Source organism: Manis pentadactyla, chromosome 1 (assembly GCF_030020395.1).
Source record: "Manis pentadactyla isolate mManPen7 chromosome 1, mManPen7.hap1, whole genome shotgun sequence".
NCBI classification, from domain to species: Eukaryota; Metazoa; Chordata; class Mammalia; order Pholidota; family Manidae; genus Manis; species Manis pentadactyla.
Window position 1 is genome coordinate 25,014,662 of NC_080019.1, and position 15,295 is coordinate 25,029,956.

The following is a 15,295-nucleotide window of genomic DNA, read 5'->3' on the forward strand; positions in this document are numbered from 1 at the left end:
AGTTTTCCAGTGAAGGTGGTGTTAGTATATCTTTTATAAATATTGTTTATTTCAGGTATCATTAATTTGGTGAATGATAGGATTGGGGGCAAAGAGCCAGTTAATTGGGTGATAAAAATCAGGACCCTAAAAAATCTAGACAGGCTGAACAAGAAGAAATTGAAAAGATGAGATAAAGTACTGTGATCTGAATTAGTAGGTGTCCCCACAGGACGGAAGTAGCAGAAAGGCCCAGAGGAAGTGAGGTAGATAAGAGGGAATCGAGGGTGTCCAAGACTGCTTGGAAGGTGAAAGCTGCATCAGTCTGTGTAGAGTTAAGGTCTGCTGTAAAGAGTAGACTGGCCATGCTGGACTCAAGCCTGGTGACCACTGTTCAGTGCATAGCATTAGAAACACATTTAACTCATGTAAGTTCAACCTCTGGAGCATAGCAAAAACTGGAGAATTTTTCCCATGATTTGACTTAGTTGGGTATTTGGGGTAGGAACAGTTGTGGTGGCAGAGACAGCTCGCAGGTCCTGGGATCCCAGCTGACTCTCTAGTTCCAGGGCAGCTTCCTGAGGTGCCCCGCCATCCCCGACAGAGGTACCAGCGCCATTGGTGGACCAGTTCCCCATTGTTCTGGGAGTTCTCCCAGGAGGCCTAGCATAGAGCCTGCTCCCTTGCACTTTTCAACAATCTCATAAGCACCTAATTCCTTATATTAAAATCTCTTTCTGGTTAAACTAGCTAGCTTGTTTCCTGCAACTTGACTCTTGGCTGAGACCGAAGAATTTTATAAAGGGAATGAGTTGTATTGCAAGTAGTATCACGGGAAGGATTCTGGAATGTGCAGCAGAGAGATGGTGAAAAGGATCTGTGGTTCCCTAATGCACATACATTCTGCTTTCCTAATGGGTGCAAGGACAGTGGAATTACTTGGGAGAGCTCTTCCCAAAATGCAGATTTCCAGGCTCTACCCCTAGAGAGCCTGACTCAGGAGGAACTGCTGGCAACCTAAAATCCATATTTTAGAATGCTGCCTCTGCTTTCCTCTGAGAAATGGCCAAACTGGTATCAGTGGGCTAAATTTCTTGACTCTGAGCCGGTGCTCATGATGATTCTTTTTAAAAGGGAGGAAATGTTTAGTAGCTACACAATTTTAAAGAGTCCCCGTTTAGTAGCTACACAATTTTAAAGAGTCCCCTGCAGGGGATTTACCTTTTCTTGGATTTAAAGGGATTAGTTCTGTAACTACTGCCAGAATGTGGCAGTATTTCTAACATGAGTGTACAGGATTTCCCTCTTTTGTTATTAGTGGAGAAAAGAAATATATTTTTAAAGTATTCCTGAATACAGATAAAAATGGAGTTGCATATAAGAGTTAAAATTTTAACTGAATATATATAGTATTTTATTGCATACATATGGCATTTCACAATGAAGTACCATTTCACTGTATAAAGTACTGTTAGTATATTTTCTTATCTCTGTTTATAGTTAAAGGGAAACCACAATGAAAGCTATTTAAAATACGGAAATGCCTCCTCAGAAGGGAGGTCAAAGGATTAGTTGAGAACTGGTGGATTCGGAGTAAAAAACAAAGACAAGTATTGGAGGTTATTGAGCTCTGGAGGCCAGGTGGTTTAGGGAGCCAGGGCTCACATGTCTGTGAAGATTATTAATAAGGGGATGGAGATTGCAGAGGGAGAGAACATGCCTTGGTGTAAGCATTTGCTCTGCTCTCGGTTTTTTCACACCCTTCACCCCTCTCCCTGGCCTGACCCCCATGGTGAAAAGCTCTCCAAACACCCGTCTTGATTTCTGCCCCTCCTGTTCATCTTCTCAAGTTGATAGTTTGAAGGTCCATGCTTAACACACGGAGAAGGAATCGCCGTTGTGCTCCAATCTAATAGTGCCCACTTGATTGAAGTTGATGAGCACTGAATGATTGGAGGCCTTGTAACAGCAGGGGTATATGTCAGATGCGTCTCCACTGAAGGGCAAGGCTGTTCTTCCTCTGCAGCTGCCAGGCTGCTTGAAATTAAGCAGCATGATTTTGCACTTGGATAATAGGCAGGAATTAACTGCAGCTTACAAAGTGCTGCATAACGATGGGAAATGTGGATGGCCCTAATCAAATACATCTGCATATGGCATTTTCATTATGTATATAAGAGGCATCTGTGTGCACAGAAAGGAAATGAGCTTGGAGGGCTTGTATGGGTACATGTTTGAGAAGATGCATCTGCAGAAATGGCTTTTATTTCTTACAAAATCCTGACAAAATGATTGAATTAGGAGGCTGGCATGTGCACTTGTTTTTTTTTTTCCTTAAAGAACAGCTTTATTGAGATATAATCCACATACCGTACAATTAAACCATTTAAAGTGTGCAGTTCAGTGTTTTTTAGTTAATCTGCAGGGTTGTGCAGCCATTGCCACAACCTAACTTCAGGATATTTCTACTCCTCTTAAAACAAACTGTTAATTTATAAAGAAAACGTAATTTTCACTTCTTAGGAAGCACTTCTTTACCCCCTTTTTTGTGGGGATGCAGATTATTTTAGTCCTTATGCAGAGTCATCCTATTTCTCAGAAAGCATTTGTTTTATAAAGTCGTAAAATGTATTTTAATGTTCCAAAGGTTACCTGCTTTCCTGACTTTTGGACCCAACCTCATGAATTATATTTTAGTTACTGGGTTCATTGTACTACTAGTTGGGACATTTTCATCTTCAAGTGACAGATTCCAGTCATTTAGTTAAGCATTAAAAAGAATTTATTAGCTCTTAGAACCTGGAAGAAGGAGGGCTGTTGGCTTCAGGAGTAGGTGAATTTACGGATTCTATCTCCACCTCTCACTGAGCCCTTTCATTTAGCTGGGGGGACGAGGTGTGGGGAAGGGGTGCACATCTGCTCCCCACTGGCACTTGAACCAGGAGTGACACTGAGGTAGCAGAAGGGAGCCTGAGGGTCAGATACCAGCCCTCAGCTCAGCTTGCCTCTATTTTTGTGTTGTTGGTGTTTATAAATACTGTAGATTTTCATTTATTCTTTCTGGGATTACAAATCTACCTATTCAAGCAGTGGGACCAAAACAGCCATCTCAGGCACGTTGTAGTAACTAGTGGTGCTGATTCAGACAATTAAAGGATTAAAACCAGATCCGGGCTCTAGATGCTGTCTTCCAGAAGATTCTCCCCAGCTGACAGTTAACAAACTGGCTCTAGTCTCATGGTCCCCACTTCATCTCTTCCACAAGGTTTCAGTGCCTGATTCAAAGCTTTGCTTTTCTCAATAGTTTAATATCTTCTCTTGTTTTTTAATTTCTTAGTTATCTTAGTATTTTATTAATTACAGCTTTTGTAATTTATAACTTACTCTAATTTGTATACCTTTGACATGGCTAGACATTTTTTTTAAAGGTAAATAAATAATGTAACTTACCTGACATGGTTTTAAAAATTATACGTACCTTGTTTTTCTTTCACTCATTCACTCACTTTACTAGATTTGGTAAAGGTTTAAATTAATATTTGGGAAACATTTTTTTTTTCATGACCCTGTGGTGCTGAGGTTACCACCATGAGGATAACTGTACTGGATGATTGTATTCTAAGGCCTGAATTGTGATTTTATAAATCCATGACACCAGATGAAAAGTCTTTCTTTTACTTAACAGATCTTATCCAGTGGTTGTTCTCTAAATGCTTGGGGCACACAAAAGAGACCAAAGTCCCTGACCTAGCGGAACTTGCCGTCTGATAGGATATGGGGAAGAGGCAGCAAATCTACATATAATAAGCAACTGAATTTTGGGGGTGTTTGAAGACAGAATGTGGGATGGAGAAAGTTGAAGAAATAGGGTAAGGGAAAAGAAGATGAGGATTGATTGTGGGATGGGGACTGTCATTATAAACAAGAGTGTTTCAGTTTTACAAAGATTTGGAGGAGATATGGGGGAGTTCCTCATGAGGCTGTCTGGAAGAAGAGTGTTCTAGACTGAGGAGGCCTGGGTCTGTGCACAGGCCATGCCGTGGGAACTCATGCTTGGAGTGTTCACAGAACAGCCAGGGCAGAGCCCCTCCCGAGCAGGGGAGGGAACTGAAGACGTGAGGCCGCTGGGGAGAGTGTAGTGCGGGGGTGGGGGTGGGGGGCGGGCGCGGGGGTGGGGGCGGCATATGAGGCCTTTGAAATGGGAAGTCATTTTGGGGTTTTGAGCAGAGCAGTGACATGATCTGAATTAGGTTTAAAAAGGCCTTTCTGGCTGGGGTTGAGTCTACATTGCAAGGAAGACCAGTTGAAGCCACTGGAGCCAGGAACCAAGAGATCAAGAGAGTTGGTGGTGCTTGACCGGGGTGGAGGAGGTGGGGAAGCTGGGGAGGAGGTTCCTGCTATGTTTTGAAAGCAGCGTTCATGCGATGAACAATGGATAGATGTGGGATGTGGGGCAGAGAACACTTGAGGTTATTCCAAGATTATTGGGTTGTAACAACCGAGCCAAGATTACTGTTGATGGAGTAGATTGGCATCAGGACAAGAATTTTATTTTAGATCTTTAGAAATGTCTTTTAGACATCCCAGTTGCCCTGCAGATGGGCAGCTGGAGTGCTAGGGTTCGAGAGAGGGCTCAGTAGAGGGAATTTGGGTGATGTAGAGAGCCTTGACATGGGGACGGAGCAGGAAGTGAGTGACCGTAGGTGGGAAAGAGATGGTGGGGCCTGGAGCCTGGGGTGCCTCTGTCCTGAAGAGGTATCTGAGGAGGGGCCACAGAGACTGAAAAGTACCCAGTGAGTCAGGGAAGTGGAGCAAAGTAACAACCAAATATTTTGGAACTGGAATTTGTTAGCTTTTAAATAACTTATAAATGTGGAAATGTGTTACCCGAATAGATAAAAAGAAATAATTACAAGTTGTATTTAAGAAGAATGTACCTTCCAGTTGCTCTTGAGTTTTCTAAAAGCAGGTAACTGAACATTTTAGTATTCTCAAAGACATTGAACTATGCAACAGTTTTGGAAAGTGGCGGAGAGAGGGTGGGAAGGGAAATTTAACTGCCTTTTCATTTTCCTCATTTATTTTTTTAGTTGTAATCCGGTTGCACATGACAGTTTTGTTTCCTTTTATTTACTTGTTGGCAGCATTTTTTTTTCATGTTGCTATTATTATCTTCAAAACACAGTTTGTATTACAGAGCTCTGCTGCTTTTGGAGTGGGTGCTCATTGATACCAGGATTGAAGAGATAAAACAGCCGCAGCCGGCTGATCTTTGCTTTTCCCTCTCTTCTCTGCTGGGCACTGGAGTCTGCGCTGGATTCATACTGTGCTTTGTCTAGGCATGGAGAATGCAGGAAGGAGAAGGGCAAGGTGTTAGAGAAGTGCAGACCCACCGCGAGAGGGGAAGGCCTGGCCGCAGGGTGGGTAACGCGCCCGCAGGGCCAAAGGGTGGGAGGGTGCCTGCTGAGAGGGGCCACTCTCCTGGACGAAGTGACCGAGGGTCCTTTCTTTCTTCAGTGACATCTTCTGCAATTACACATCAGTGCCTCAAGGGTTTGAAAGAGAAATTACAATTTAAAAGGAAAACCCTTGATGCACTATTTGCATATGAGTGGTGTCTGTATAGTTAAGAACAATTAAATTCCAGGGCTGAATTGAAAGGGAGGCTCCTGCTACTTCTCCTGCTGGTCGTGTGAGTGCGGCCCGACTGTCAGCTCGCTTGATTTAAATTGAAGGCTTTTTGCCCACCTTCCCATACGTTAAATTCTGAAAACAGATGCCATTTAGCCTTGTCCTGATTTACTTCTGGAGAGTCCATGGAAATCAGAAAATGAACTTCATTATTTTGCTTTTCTGCTGATCTAATATTTGATTTTTCTGCCTCCCACCCCTGAGCAAAAGCTCTGCTGGGCACTTATTTGCACATGTCTACCTAAAAATTCCATTTGATCTTCACAGTGGACCTCAGGTGTTGCCTTTATTTCAGCAGAAACTGAAATTCTGGTCACCCAAACATGATCTCTTGTACTCACCTTTCTAGTTAAGTCTATCCTTGGGGGTTGGTGGTCTCTGACCGGAACCCAGTGAAGCTGTGGGCCCTGGGAATTCAGCAAACTTCTCTTCACTGCTATACCTTCTTATTCTTTGGATCCTTTCTCCCAAGACTGACTAGGAGACAGAATACCATGTGCCCCTGCTTTTCCTCTTCTTATTTTGCAAGAGCTCTTCTGCATTTTGTCACAATGTGGAAGGACTTTGTGTAGAGCCTGGAAGGTGGCTGTTTTCCACTGAAGGTTTCTTGCCATCCGCGCTAGGGAAGGAGGGAGTGTATGCCAGTAATTGAGTGTGTTTCAAGCAGTCTTCGAAAGGTAGAATAATTTTTACTCGGTGCCTTTGTTGTGGTGCAAATGGTGTGGTGCTCCTTGGGCCAAGGCCCCACCTAGCACTTGATTCTCAGAAGACCACGCGGGACATCACGCATGTGTTCCCTCCACCACCACCTCCATTACTGCTGGTGTGGCTCCATCAGTTGAGACGCCCCTTCATCCTGGGTTCTTTGCAGTGTGTCATAGAGGTCCTTGCAGGTGTCTGTGTAGAACTTGTCCCTGCACGTGTGGTTATGAGGCAGAATGATAGGTTCTACCTAGAAGGTGGTTTCTGGGTGCCCAGTCCTACTGGCAGTTTATATACAGACATTTCTCAGTGTCCACCAGCATGTGACCAAAGCCTCCATGGGCCACTACCACAGTCAGTGGCTTTTCCCAGAGAAAGGCACCAGGAGCCTTCGTTTCTTAAGATTTTCTTTGTTTTACCATCAGGTTTGGGCTGCTTTTATTGCTGTAGCCATTTAGCTTTCTGATTTCCTGGTTCTGTACCAAATGAAAGGCTGATGTTGCTAGAACCTGCCTTCCCCAGCAAGCAATGGCTGGAAGGAGAGGTGGCTGCGTAGTGTTAGTTCTGTTGAGCTGCGGCCACTGGCAGTTTCTGGTGTTAGCAAAAGGTGGAAATCTGTTTCAATTAGAATTAAGTTTTGAGGCAACAGAGTTACAGAATACCAGTGCTTTAAAATAAGATGGAGTTTTCTTTCTCCTGTAGGAGTCTAGAAGATACACAGCCTCTGGCTTGAGGGAGTTTTCAGGGAGCCCTGCTCCCTCCAGATCACCGTGTTGCCTTCCCTGGTCCTGGACCTGGTACCCAGGGTGCAAGGTGGAGCCATCTGTGTTAGAGGCAGCAGGTGAGAGGAGAGGAGAAAGGAGAGGGCCCTAAGGTTCTTGGAAGCTGCCACGGGATACGTCAGCTTACATTGTTTGCTGGAACTTGGTCCTGTGGTCATGCCCAGTTGCAGGGGAACCTGGGAAATGTGAAGAGCTAAAAATCACACAGAAGAAGGAGATACAGATATTAAGGGCTGAAGAACAGTCCTTGTTACAGAACCCTGGTAAAGAGACCATGAGAGCTTTCCCATCATTTCTCAAGGGAAAATTGCTTTGACAACACATTTTTAAGTTCCCATCCCCTACCCCAACATTCCAGGGGGAAAAAAACCCCAGCCATTCTGACTTGTGTTAAGGAGTGCTTGTTTTCTGGGTATGTTCTAGAATGGTTTCTCCATGTCAGTATTCCTTGGGTTTCGCATAAGAAAAATCAGCTTTTATTCCATTCTGACATTGGGATTATAGCATATCGATGAGCTTGGTGGTAGGAAGTTACACTCTGAGGGCAAGTGTGGGTATGTGCTAGCATGTTCAGTAGGCAGCTTCACAGTCCAAAGGGCTGCTTCTACCTTCCTCCACAAAAATTACAGAGGCTAGGTTTTCCTTTTTCTTTCTTTTAAAGGGATACTTGAGCTTGGTGAACACGTTGTCCAGGTATTCTGAGAAACAGGAGCGGCCCACCCATGCAACTTGATATTATCCAAGACTACCAATTGCTGTGCTCTTCTCAGGATGTGAAGTCACAGGCTTCTGCACTCACTGGGGCCAAGAAGGCCGTGAGGCTGGCCCTTCAAGGGAACAGTTGCAAAGCTTAGAAATTTTTTATTGTATTTTCCAACAGTGCTGCTGACATTCTTTGTAATTGCCTAAAGATTGCTTCGGTGTATTTGCACACATTGGGATTTAAAGAAAAGTCAACCAGTTCATTGTGTTTGAATCACAATATTGTTCTGGAACGTGAAATTATAAACAGGATGATTCTTTCATCCTACCAAGAAGTGCTAAGAAATCATCTCATGTACTTAAGTTTTTAACCTCGCGGACCTTCCTGCAGCCTGTATGCCTTCATTCGTGGTTCCCCCTTGTCTGCAGCTCCTTCCTCGGTTTTCACCTGCCAACAGTGTGTCTAGCCTTGTAGGCCCTGCTTAAATGCCACCTCTTCCTAACCTGCCCACATTAGTTTTTCTTCTTAAGGACTGTGCTCCACTTTGTACCATATGCGAGACTGTAAGCCCATGAAAGTTAGGCGGTCTCTTACTCACCTTGGGTTCTGGGGCAGAGCGCCTGGGCTGTGATGCTGTCTTAACGCAGGTAGACTCCGCGATTCACCTTGGTGGGTCTGGCTTTGCGGCTTTTACAGTGTGAGTGAGCTTAGCCACTGAGCGACCTCAAGGGCTATAGGTGGGCTTAAAAAATAGCCAGCACGTGTTCAGAGAAATACTGTCTGCAGTTATATGGACACTTTGGGTAGTCAGAGTTGGTTTTCTGAAAACAGCCACTGTATTACAGGAAGTTGCATTGTCTACCTGTGACCGAGGAGGAAAGTCCTCCATCCTGTCTCCCCAGTTCCATACTGTCTCTGTGAATTTCTGCCCTGGCTTCTTCTCTCCAATGTGTGGCATCTGACCAACTCTGTTGCTGCTGGAGATGTCTACTACTGAATTACTTTCTCAATGTTAACTTGTTGTCTTAGAGCTAAAAGGTAATGCAAAATCTATTTTGCATGTGCAGATTTAAAAGTTACATTATTTTAACATATAGGAGTCTAGGAAAAGATGTTAAGTCTTTAAATCATAGATGAGAAGCCATATGTTTCAGTAAGGAGGAAGTTGGAAATGGAGTTAGTAAACATATGTTTAATTACTGGTCTTTCCTTTTATAGATTTTTGCAAAATTATTTAACCATAACCACTTAGCTAAAGGAGTTCTTTATAGCATGTGGAGTGGGGTATGATTAAATGTGCAAATGTAATAATGTATTTTAAAAGTCTCTGAAATGCAAATGTAATGTCTTTTGGATATAAGGTTCCAGTAGTGTGACTACAAGGAGGGGACAGATTTGAGTGGTGTGAGCATGTCAGATTCCAGCAGAGACCTCAGCCTGCATGGCGTGTGGAGTTAAGAATAGCTCAGGAGTCAGGGTGTCAAAGCTTCTGTCTGGGCAGGTGGGGTGTCACTCACCAAGATGGGGATACCGTGCTGCAAACTGATGGGGAGTCTAAGCAAGTTGCTGTCTCCACTTGGCTTCTATTTGGATGTGCCCTTGGGCCATCTGCAGGGTGGTGTCTGTAACATTTGGAAATGTGAGTCAGGAGCTTAGCAGAGGGGGCTAGACCACAGAAACTCAGGCTTGGGAAATGAATCAGTCAAACCACAGAAACCAACTCTGGCTGATTTAAGCAGAAAAGGAATTTATTGAAAAGATGTTGGGCAGCTTACAGAATCTCTAGGAAGACTTAAGAACCAGGCTCAGAAAACAAATAAGCAAAAAGGGGATTTAGCTGATAGCACCACAGCGCAATTGTCTTGGAAGTAACTGCTGGGGACACTGCTGCCCTGCTGGTGTGCTACCTCCTGCCTGCCTTCCTCACGGCATCAGCTCTCGATACCCCACCTTCTCCCCCAGGCAGATGCAGCAAAGTCTAGGTCATATGCCAGCACCTTAGCTGCAAGTACGGTTAGAAAAACTAGTGCCTGGCATTTTCAGAATCCAGAAGGGGTGACAGAGGGGAAGCTGTGGATGTAGGAAGGAAGCTTAGATGCTGGAGAGCCGAAGAAATGACAATCATCTTTGTAGGCGGCATCACCCTGTTAGTGTGGGTGAAACACCTGGGGTGGTGTGATGGCCAGAAAGAGTGAGAACGGGGGATGAGCCGAGGGAACAGTAACATGCGAGAGATGAGCAGAGGTAGAGGAGCTGGACAGGAAGATGAGGAGGAGACACCACTGGGGGAGGAGGAACACTGGGCAAGATTGCCTAGAAACCAAGGGAGGGCACTCCAAGAGAGAGGGGCCTTTGGAGAGGTTCGGTAAGCTCAGGACTTGATGTCACAGTGTGTAACCACTGGTGACCTCAGCAAGGGCCCTTTTTGTAGAGTGAGGGGGCAGGATGCAGAGACAACTGGAGTTGCAGGCAGTGTAGCCGAGGGGCTCCGAATGTGCATTCAGTCCCCATTCAACACCCCAGTGGCTGAGCGGGCTTTGGGAAGTTGTTTGAACCCTCAAAGTTTGTTTCCTTGTGTGTGGAAATAGGATAGTAATAGTATCCACACAGGGTTCTTAGGATTACATGGGAAAATAAAGAGCTGGGCCCAGCTTTTGGTAGCCTATAGGCGCTCAGTAAGTGGATTTGCTGTCATTGTTATTTTCGCCAGCAGCTTGGATCTGTTGGCAAGACGGTTTTGAAGCAGGTAGGGCACGTCAGAGGTTCTTAGGGGAGAGGGGCATAGGTCTTTAATGTGGTTAAGTGGAGGAGACAGAGCACGGAGGGAGCCTGTGAAGCCCTGGAATTGGCCCGGGTTCCCTCGAGAAAGGGGCTGTAGAGTTGGTCTCTGAGAGAGGGAACATCTCATCCTTGGGTGGTAGGAATGAGGAGAAGGTTGTCTGCAACTTGAGGGACAGATTGGTGTGGAGGACTTTAGTCCTGGCCTCAGGGAGGCCTGACCATCAGCACGCCAGGCTGCTTTGGATATCCCGCTAGCAGTGGGAGCGCCCCTGACAGGCTGCTATTGGTATTGCTCCAAGGACTTTCCTCTTTGCTTTGACCTTGCAGCCTGAGGCTTTCTGTCATAGAAGAAACTAGGAAAATCATGCCCTACCTAATGGCTTTTCCTCCCCTCTTTGGGAATTTTATAGGGAAAACTACTGGTCTGCCTCCATTGGTAAGTGGTTCTGTGCAGGTTGTTTTCTGGAAAGAGTGGCAGTTCTAACTTAAGTAGACATGCCTGTCTATTTCATATTTTTTCCAATCATATTTCTGGGAAGAATTATTTTTTAATTAAAAGTAAAAGCATAAAACAGCTTGTAGCACTAAGATTATGATGTAGCATTTTTTGAGTCATTTAGTTATAGAACTCATTTCAGGAGTCATGCAGCTTACCGAAGGCCCTAAAGCTGGGGACTGTTAGGTCACAGGAGTGCTCAGAGCAGCATTAGTGCTCCCTGTTGGTGGGTGCCTGCAGGCTTTGCCCTGGAGGGGCTGGCCTAACTGTGGGTGAGCGTCAATAAGGGCTGCCCCCAGGCTGGGGCTTCCTATGTCTGTGCTGAGATCCCTTCCAGTTTCATTGCATAACCCAAAAGTACTAAATTCCTCCAGGGTCCCTGGAAACAGCAGCTGAGTCCTAGAAATATCTGTTTCCTGCTCAGGGCCCAAGGGGGTTAGCAGCGCTCAAATCCTCCATTGGTGGAATCTTCAGGTCCTTCCACTGGGATCTGAATGGGCAGTCACATTCTTGTGACTCTAAGAACAGCCCAGTAAGTAGTTCATTAACATGACATGTCTCTCCTTGACGACCTCAGAGTGTAGGCATTTAGCGTTGTTTTGGTGCTGTCTACTTTGTTACCTTTGTGAGGTAGAGGTGGCTTGTGAAGTTGGTGGGCAGCCTTTCCTATTGTTCATGCAACTTTCTTGCCCGCAACCAGTGGTTAAAGGCTTTGTCATATCCTTAAAAAAAAACTTTCTTTAAACATATGCTTGTCTCTCCAGGTATTGGAAGAGTTTGCTATAAAAGGCACCTAGCCATAGATACTGGGGCTTCCAGCGACAGATGAAAACCAGCACCTTTAGGAATATGAACACCCAACAGCTCCACCCTCCCTGTATGGGGAGTTTCTCAAAAATGTTAGAAGGTGAAGCTATTTTTCCCCTGTTTGGAAAAGACTACAACAGCCTGTGCAGGCCCTGTTCAGAAACAGTGCAGCATTGTCCAGAAACTTACTAAACCTTCAGGTTTACCTTTAGGAGTTAAGGGTGGTCACAGACTTGTGGCTCATGGAGGTCATGACCAGCATCCGACTGTTCCAGTGTTCTGAGTTCCCACCGCGTGGGGAAGCCTTCTTTGTTAGCTGCAGTGCCGATTGAGGGCAGCCTCCCGTCTGCAGTCTCCTTTCCTCACTGCTCCCATTAGCCTCCTTTGCTTTATGCTCTGCACTCTACCAGTCAGTCAACAGGCTCCCTGTCTAATGCATTTTCCTTGCTCAGAGGATGGTGTCCAAACGTGGCCTGTGCGTTGCCTAGGCCTTTGCGTCTTCCCTCATGCCAGTAGCTTTGCTGAGAGCAGCCTCCATTCAGTTTCCGTTCAGGGCAGCTGGTCGCCAGGGCCCTGTGAGGTGTTCCCTCCTTCTGCAGGTAGGTTTCTCCTCTTCTGTCTCTTGAGTTTTGCCTGTTGGCATCCGAGCCTCGCCCAGCTTCCTGGACTATACCCTTGAGGGGAGACTGCGTGAGCCGGCCACCTGCCTCGGTGCAGCGAGGTCCTACTGAATGGCCAGAAGCTATGAGGCTGGCTCTGAGTCCCTGGGCCCTGCTGCCCATTCCGGAGAGGCGGCGCATTGCGTTTGGAGGGATGTATTTTGGTCAGATACCATTTGTGAGTGGCCAGAACGGTTGGTTATAGTTAATTCATTTCCATATCTAAGTTCCTAGTCTGAATGTTTTTAAAGGGTGTGTTGGATATCAGCAGATTTAATTTTCCTAGGAATAGGCGTCTGGGCATCTGAATGCTTTTCTAAGGATTTTGGAGTCATCCTGCCCAGCCCCCTCAATTTGCCCAAGAGGAAACTGAAGCCTTGTGTCGCATAGGAATTCAGAACTGGGACCTGAACCAAGGCTTCTTATTTCCAGTGAAATTTCTTTTCTTTTGTACTAGCCATTTTTTCAAACTGTTTAAAGGTGTCCAAAGTTAAAAAAAAAAACATAAAAGAAAAAGTCTTAGGTAATCTGAGGCAAAGATACTCTTTCAAAGTAACGTGCGGAATTCCTTCCACATGTCCTACAGCTGAGGGCAAGTTCAGCTATTTGCAGAAGGAGGGTGTCTTTAGAACAGGACTGAGAGGGTGTGTGTAACACAGTCCATATGAATAAAGCCCACTCCTGTGCCTATGCCTACCTCCTTGTCATACAAGCAAAATAGTCCCTGCTTTATTTTTCTCTTTTAATAAAGGACTTTTCCTTATAAATTATCTTACAGATGGGAAAAGGGTGCACATTAGAAATATGTGGCATAAATGTCTAATTTATTTTATAAAATGCATATGTTTATTTTATGCCAGATGTGGGGACTTATAAGAATGAAAGAGGCCAGGTGGACTTTGACATTAATAATAATCATATTATTTAGGATTCAAATGTGAGGAGGTTAATCTGACTTTTGAGAGAAAGGGGGAAAGGTAGGAAATTTTATGGCTGTACCTCTTGACGCTTTAAGTTACTTCGTTGAAGTTGCGAATTTACAAAGGAAACCTTTGGCATCTTCAGACACAGTGTAATTTCTTAGTGGTGCTACTTGAGGAATTGTTGATATCTGAGGTTGACTAAACTTTGGTGGTTTGCTGCTTTTTTCCCCCTTTCAGTCTTTTAAACAAATACTTGAGGGCCTGAGTGTGTGTGTGTTTTTCTTCCAGGTCAATGCTTATGTCTGAAATGGGTTTAAATCATAAAGTGATATTAAATCTTATAATTTGATCTAGTTTCTAAATTGTAAAGTCAAGCTGAGCTCAATCTGATGAATGAGAAGGATGACTCCATCCTATGACTTTTAAGAAAATACTGACAGATTTAAAAACCTGTTATGATACGAGATGGCCCAGGTTTATGTTTCATTTGTTCTATTCAGAGATAATTACCACTACCCCATTTGGGACTCTTAAATCCAGAGGTCGGCTCTGACTCCAGACTCAGTTGGCTCTTCCATCTGTTCTCATTGCTTTTCTTGTTAGATGAGAGTCACCCTCTCAGTAACACGATCTAATGTTCATTGCGCTTAACTGTGCCAGGTGTGAGGCAAAGGTGTTATTACCTTATTTCAACCTCATGATAACTATTAGGTAGATTTTTTGTCATCTTCATTTTATTAGATCATAAGGCTGGGACTTTTGAAAAGTTAAGTGACTGACCTACTCAGGACTAAAAAGAGATGGCCTTGGGCCTGGAAACCAGGCTGGTCTGGTCTCTGTAGCCCCAGTCCTCACCCAGCAGGCTGAACTGCCTTGGTGCCTTTGGTGGGTCGTGCAAACTTGGATCGGCCTAAACTCCATACCAGCTTCGTGTTTCTGACCTGGACAGATTTACATTGGTATTTTGGCTCTGCCTCTTAGTAGCTATGTGATGTTGTGTGAATTACTTAAATTCTCCAAATCTCTTCATTCAGAAATTGTGTGTGAAATCTGGTGCTAAATCTACTTCTTTCAGTACACAAGACAGAAAGACGACTGTCATTAATTATTTTATTTATTACTTGCACAGTAGCCTGACTTCTCTAAGATAATTTTTGGCGTGGGAAGTTGTCTGTTTTCTTCTTCTCCTGGAATGCTGAGCCCTGGCCAGCTCTGTCTGGAGTGGGGTGGTTGTGGTGTATCTGCTGTTGGCACCTCTTTGTGTCTGTCGCTTTCTGTGGCTCTTCAAAACATTTATGGAGGCTGCTGGTGTGGTAGTGGGCTTTCTTGCAGGCAAGTCACAGAGTTAGTCCTGGCCTTTAAGGGTTTGAGGGAACCCAGTAGGCAGCATGCATGCCTCTTTCCTGCCCAAGCTCAGCATGGTGGAGGGGTTGGCAGGAGTTAGGCAGATGGAGACTGCGCTGTGCCCTCATATGAATGGAAAGCTGATGATGGAGATAAAAGAAAGGAGGTACAAATAGAAGATAACAGAGAAAAGATTCTTGGGAGAAAAAATGGAAGAAGAGGGGCTTACATAGAGGCAGAAAAGTGGAGGGAGGAAGAAAGATTGCAGCCAGGATTCTTCCTATGAGAGGGTTTTGGAAGGGGTTGTCTGGTCTCTGTATTGTTCGCACCTTCAAGAAAAATGGGAGAGGGAATTACTGAAGGTCACAAAGCTTCTGTTGGCCAGCACGTTTGAAACTCAGATGTCCATTCCTGGATCAGACTATGAA

General features: G+C 44.8%; 1 protein-coding gene across 4 annotated transcripts in view; it reads left to right on the plus strand.

Annotated features, from left to right (window-relative positions):
• The window catches only part of TMEM131L (transmembrane 131 like), a 173,326-nt gene that overhangs the window by 57,556 nt on the left and 100,475 nt on the right, over nt 1-15,295 (plus strand). The window lies entirely within an intron of this gene.